The following is a 7,072-nucleotide window of genomic DNA, read 5'->3' as shown; positions in this document are numbered from 1 at the left end:
CACACAGAGACCTCAAAAGATATAAATAAGAACACACAGAGTCTTAGTGACTAGAAATGAAGGTTACTAAAGATTAAAGTATACTTCCTCCATCCTTACTCTGCTCAAGGCAATTTCTTTTTCACTCCAAATAAAAATACCTACTTATTTCCTCTGCTCAAGGAAATCTTTTACACACAGCTTAATCTAACTGAGATCTGATGTCCCCCCAGAGACCTGACAATTGAGGATCTGTAATTTTAGAGTTTATTTTCTCAGAGCTCAAGGGTCCAGATTTCCTTTCTGAAACCCTAATCCTGCAAAAGATTTGGAATATACTGTGATGCAGCTTGAAGTTCGTAGGCAGAATCTCCCAAATACTCCAAACGCCCTAGGTGGCCCCCTACAATTTGTATGTACAAATTTTCCCCCAGTTTATCTCCCTAGACTACTTCTGGAGATCTTTCAATAGAATGCATTCTACTGATGCAACCCCTATACCCACTCCCCACTGTGAAAGTGAAAATTAGAAGCTACAGCACAAAGAAAACACTCAAAACCAGACATAGAACATTACATGCACATAGACACATAGACACACACATACACATTCATGTCAAGATATTAGGAGACACCGTGTTTTACAGAGCTGAGGCCCAGCAAGCAAGCTGTGCCCTGAGCTTGGTATAACGACCACCGTTTGTGGTCACCCTCTGGACGATCTCAGCTACCGCAGAGTCCCAGAATTGTTTGATTTAATTATTGTATTGCTTTGACAGTACCAGGTGTTCTACGAGCTCAGACAAGTACTTGCTGTATCCATGTTCAAGTCGTGAAGCCCTGCTATGAAACTTGTCTCGTTGATGCTGTTACCTCTCATTGTCAGGGCTATAGCTCACGGTGCAGCCTCCTGTATAAGTATTGAGGTCTACCCACGCTAAAGTGATTCACCCAAGTAGGGGCTGAGCACTGGCACATGTGTCTAATTTGCCTCCTTGCTTGCAAGCCATTTCCCCCACCTTGAAATTATACTTCTGTTTGATTCCTGACTCTCTGGTCTCTAGCCTGCTCTGTTCATCTCTGGCTATCCACAGGTTAGAGGCTGGTTTGATCTGGTTGACAATATTATATATGTATGCATGAGTACACATACATATGTATGTGTATATGTATATACACATATGTATACACATACCCATGTGTATATGTATATAAAATATGTGTGTGTATGTATGTATGTATATTCTTACCCAGGGAAGATTCAATTGCTGTTAATGTGGAGAGAGTCAAGACACAGCCAGAGTCCTAACAGAAAGTTCCCTCTTGTGGACAAATTTTCCACTTGCCCAAAAAATACATAAAGGAGTTTTCTAATAAGAATCTGGGGTGCAGAGTCCTCTTCCCTTTGTGATGGTCATCAAATATAACAAATGAAAAAACCTCAAGAGACAGTTTCTGGGTAATTAATAATCAATTTATTAATTAGGCTAGCCTGCAATCAATAAATTGATAGTCAGTGGTTTCTCTCAGTAACTAAAAATGCTCAGTGGAGATTCTTAAAGCCTTAAATCTTTTCTGAAGGGGAATTCCCTTGGTAAGTGAAAATCAAACCTGATTGGTGGACATTTAATGAGGAGATGGGCTGAAAGTCTTCAGCTCCTTCTGCTGAGAATATGGCTTGATCATGAAATTCAGATGCATTTGGCTGTCTGGATAGGGGAAGTCATCTCCATCCAGACCACTCTGGTTGGTTTTCTCCTTCATGAGCTGGGTCATCCTAAACTCTAAGGGAGAGGTGCAAGGACATGGGCTTCTTTCCCTGGGGTAAGAACTCATTCAGATTGGTTTCTGTTTACACTCTAAACAGAAGTTAGGTCTCCTAACTTCTCCAAACCATCCCAGGTTTGAAGAGCATGCTCCTTGAGGGCTAGGGGTAATCACCTCAATCAGTCATGTCTTTCAGAGACTGACTTTAACAAGAGCTGGGCCTTAATGAGGAAATTGAGGAGAAAAGCCTGGATTCCAATTTAACAATTGGTTATTAATATAATAATAAAATAATAATTTCTCTCAATTGGAAAGGAACTGTCATGGCAACTAAAGAGATGGACCCAGATGATGGGGGCGGGGTAACACTTGAAAAACTCTACCCCATAAAACTACTAGAGGACCAACAGGAATCATGGAAGATGTTGCTGGTCCTGCAGCATCAGAGGCATGAGTGACCCCTCCATGCATGTACTCTGTCCTAACTACGTGTGTTCCTACTTTTGAGTCCTGTATGTATTATTTCTATAAGTGTCTCTTATTTCTAATGAGTCTATATGTATTTATGTGAGAGTAAGCCCAGGTTTAAGTGAGGACAATGTTCTATCCCAATGCGTCTAACTATGTTACTTCATCTTCAGATGTAGGATTGTCAAATTCTGCTGTCCCTGACACCATAAAGACTAAAGGAGGAGAGGCAGCTAGGTGGCACAGTGAATAGAGTCCCAGACCTGGAGTCAGGAGGACATAAGTTCAAATCTTGCCTCAGACTCTTGACACTTACTAGCTGTGTGATCTTGGGCAAGTCACTTAACCCCAATTGCCTTGCCTCCCCTCTGCAAGAAAAAAAAAAGACTAAAGGAGGGTCCCTGCCATCCATTCATTAATATCTTTTGTCAAGGGAAGCTATTGAAGGTATTTCACCTATTATTGACTCTCTGAGGGATCAAGGTATTTTCCAAGGTATACGTGCCTTGTGAAACCTGTTGTAACCATCTTATCCTTTCTGTTAAAAACTCCAAGCCAGATACTGATGGTAAACCTGTTTAGCACTTTATACAAGACTTATGCATTATTAATGCTTATGTTATAGCCAGACAGTCAGTAGTACCCAACTCCATTTCCATCATCTCAATTCCCCATGAGGCTACCTGTTTTGCTGTGATAGATCTTTGCTCAGATTTTTTAAAAAATCATTCCCATTCACCAGAACCTCAGTAGCTGTCTGCCTTCACCTGGAAGAACACACAATGGAGGATTCATCTGCCTCAAGGGTATGTAGAAATCTCTACTCTGTTTTCTCAAATCTTGCAACAGGACTTAGCTTCTGTCACTTTTGAATATTCCTCTTTGGCTTAGTACATTGTTAATCTTACTAGTGGCACCCAATATTGGAGATGGTGCAATGACAGCCACCATCCTTCATCATCATCTCCTTCAGTTTCATCTAAAGAGCCACAGTTTCCAAATCAAAGGTGCAGTGATGCCTCCCCCAGGTGGAATATCTCAGTTTCATTCTGTCTGCTGCCACTTGCTCTGTTTCTCCAAAGCATATTTTGGCTCTTCAGCAATAGTTACTACAACCAAAAGACAATCATGAGCTATTTTGGGAGCAGCCAGGTATTGTTGACAATCGATTGCATCTTTTGGTGAGATCATTAAGCCTCTAATATCAGTTGTAGGGAACTGTAGCCTCAAGGCCACATGTAGCCCTCAGGTGGGGTCCTTTGAATATACAGGTCACAAAACAAATCCCCTTGATAAAAGGATTTGTTCTGTAAAACTTGGACTCGGGTCAAAAGGCAGAATTCAAGGACCTAGAAGGCCACATGTAACCTCAAGACCGCAGGTTCCCCACCCCTGCATCTAGTTTCTTTAACCACAGATTCTGTTGCAGAGTCCTTGAAGCTTGAGCCATAACAACTTTCTGCCCTTGTAGACCTCAGCTCTAGCACTGGGATGTCGGGATTACAGTAAGTACTTTCCTCTTTTTGGTCTTGAACATAAAGAGGTGGCCTGTGGTGTCATACTATTTCACTCAACTTGACACTGTTGTTATGGGGGTGCCCCCTACTTCACCTATGAGCTGAGGCTGCCACTGCCCTGCTAGTAGAGAAGGCATGTGACCTTGTTTTGGGAGGCCCTCTGATAGTTCAATGCCCCCATGAAGTAAAAGCTCTTTTATTATGCCATCAAACTCAAGCTTTTGCTTATCAGAGATTCTCCAGATATGAGGTTACTGTGCCAGGTAAAGACAAGGTTACTCTCAAACAGTGCTCCATTCTTAACCCAGTAATGCTGCTCCCAGATATGCCTACCTCAGGGGAGCCTCTCCATGATTGTACCTCTGTGGTACACATGGCCAAAAAGCTCCACAGTGACCTTTCTGCCACCCCTACAAAATCCTGCCCACATTTTATGTACTGATGATTCCTCTTTTATGAGGAATGGTCTCTGGTACACAGATGCTGCTGTAGTTTCTGACCATGACTCTGTTTGGGCAGCCTCTTTGCCATCTAACCTCAGCACCCAAACTGCTCGATTTGTTGCGCTTACACAAGTTTGCTGTCTTGCCGACAGACACTGCATAACCAGTCATCTCTACCTATTCTTGTAATACCTTTGAAGTTTGCTGGGATGTTATGGCTGCAGAGGAATTTTTTGACTTCTTGTGATTAAGTCATTGCCAACACACGTACATTGATGAATTTCTATCCTTCCTATGGCTTCCTAGGGCTCTGGCCATTGTCCATTGTCCTGCCCACACTAATGGAACTGACCCCGTCCTGAGAGGAGACACTTGTGTAGCTACTGTTGCAAAAGTTGCCGCTCTTGAAGGGCCAGCATATGTCTTCATTTTTCTCTGATAATGCTGACCTTTCTCTATCTTACAATGACTCTGAGATTGCAAAATGGAAATAGAATTTCTGTAATAAGTAGGTGTCTGGGGTCTGCGTGACTGCAAAAGGCAAACCACTCCTCCCTCCTAGATTTTACTTACCATCAGGTATGGCTGTCTGCCCATAAGGGGTGGGGATACATTTTAGCGTAAAAGAGATTGTTGATATGTGTAGCAGGGTGTGGGTTGCCCTCTATACTACCCTTGTTGCTACGTATATTTGTGCTTCCTCCCTTATCAGGTATTTAATAAATCATGTATTCTATGCCATCACTTTCAGTAGCCATCCTGTAGCTTATACTCCTTTTAAGCACTTGCAAATTGGCCTAAGTCTGGCTACTCTAGGGTCTGCTTCATTATCTTTAATTAGCTCATTCATTGTGTTGAGGTCTCTCCCGGTTCTAATGAATTGTGGAGTTTGTTGCTAGAATTATTCTTAAACTGACCCAGCATTACCACTTTCAGGTCTGTATCCCAAAGAGATCATAAAAATGAGTAAAGGACCCACACGTACAAAAATATTTATAGCAGCTCTTTTTGTGGTGGGCAAGAACTGGAAATTGAGGGGATACCCATTAGTTGGGGAATGGTTGAACAAGATGAAGTTTAAAAATGTTATGGAATACTATTGTTCCAAAAGAAATGATGAGCAGGCAGACTTTAGAAAAACCAGGAAAGAATTATATGAACTGATACTGAGTGAAGTGAGTAGAACAAGACAACATTGTACACAGTACAACAGTAACATTGTCTGTAGACCAACTTTGATAGATTTAACTCTTCTCAGCAACTCAAGGATGTTAAGACAATTCCAAAAGCCTCATGATGGAAAATGCTATCCACAGCCAGAGAAAGAATGATGGACTCTGAATGCAAATCTAAGCATATTATTTTCTCTCTCTCTCTCTCGTTTCTTCTTTCTCATGGTTTTTCCTTCGGTTCTAATTCTTCTAATGTTGGAGATTAAATATATATATATATATATATATATATATATATATATATATATATATATATGTACACACACACACACACACACACATATATATACACATATACAATTATTTAAATACAGATTGAAATACATATCAATATATTATTGAAAATGAAATATATACACATACATATATATGTATATATATATGCACACACACACATATATATATATGTATATATATAAAATTATAATTATTCTTACAGAAATTGTGCCCTGCTTTAGTCTTCCTGCTTGCATTGACTCAGACAAAGGGTCTCATTTCCTTGAGCACAGTCCTCTCCCAAATTTATTCTTGGCTCAGGGTGACTCCTAGGTTTTATAATTCTTATCACTCTCAGAGTTCAGGTGTGGTTGAACTTATGAATAGAGAACTTACAACCCTGGTTGGTAAATTGTATTGGGAAATATACCTTAAGTGGCCTGATGTACTTCCTCTTGCTTTGTTCTTAGTTAAAGACAATGGCGAGAATTCCACCTCTCTCCTTTGGAAATGCTTTCTGGTCACCCTCCAATAAAAATGAGACCTTACCCCCTCGTGTATGCATAATTACTGGGAGGAGATACTTCTGTTGCTTTTTATGTACAGAAACTAGAGAATATCCTGAAGGAACTTCATGATGCAGGAGCTGCAGTACAGACTGAACCTTTGGACTTTTTGATATATGATTTTCATTCTCAAGATAAGGTCTATATCAAGAACTTCCAGTGGACCAACAGAACTTAGCCTATTTGGGAAGGCCCATTGCAAATACTACTAACTACATTGGCTGTAATCAAGATTGGGGAAAAAGGATTCCTGGATACGCTGCTCCCATGTGAAACCTGCCTGGCATATTTTTTCTTGATGTTTTTCCTTTGTTTGCTTTCCATTATCCTGCTTGTTTTTCTTCCCCAGTCAACTCCTCCCAAGGGAACTGGGAAAAGCTTAATGCTCTTAGTAAACTACATGGTGAGGTAGGGCAGGCTTTGTAGCAGCTTCAAGCTATTGGACTTCATGGACATTGGGTGTGTCATCCCGTACACCAAGGGGACACTGGCCCATGAGAAATTGTCCCTGTCAGAGAATGGTACCATTCCATAACCAAGATCTAGGTTTGACTCATCCTTGATAGGGAAACTTGCAGATGTAGCTTTAGCTCAGCGAATCTTGGAAGTCCCAAAGAAAAGGTTGCTAAACTGGACCAGCCCTAGACCAGTAACTTCCACCTCCCTAAAGAGTGACTACATTTTGTTTAAGATCAATAGCTCCTGGGGAGAAGAGTATGCCAAGACTCAAACTGCCTTGGTGGCTGTTAGTACACCTCTACCACCTTTTCCCTTTGGTATTGCTCAGGACCAAGACCCCTATAATACCTTTGACTTTGGGAACGTAGTTAATTATATCCATAATCTTATTTTTCCAAGATAAATAGAGGTTATGGAGGTTATAA

This window comes from Trichosurus vulpecula, chromosome 2 (genome assembly GCF_011100635.1).
Source record: "Trichosurus vulpecula isolate mTriVul1 chromosome 2, mTriVul1.pri, whole genome shotgun sequence".
Taxonomy (NCBI): domain Eukaryota; kingdom Metazoa; phylum Chordata; class Mammalia; order Diprotodontia; family Phalangeridae; genus Trichosurus; species Trichosurus vulpecula.
The sequence above is the reverse complement of the archived record's forward strand: the minus strand, read 5'-3'. Positions refer to the sequence as shown.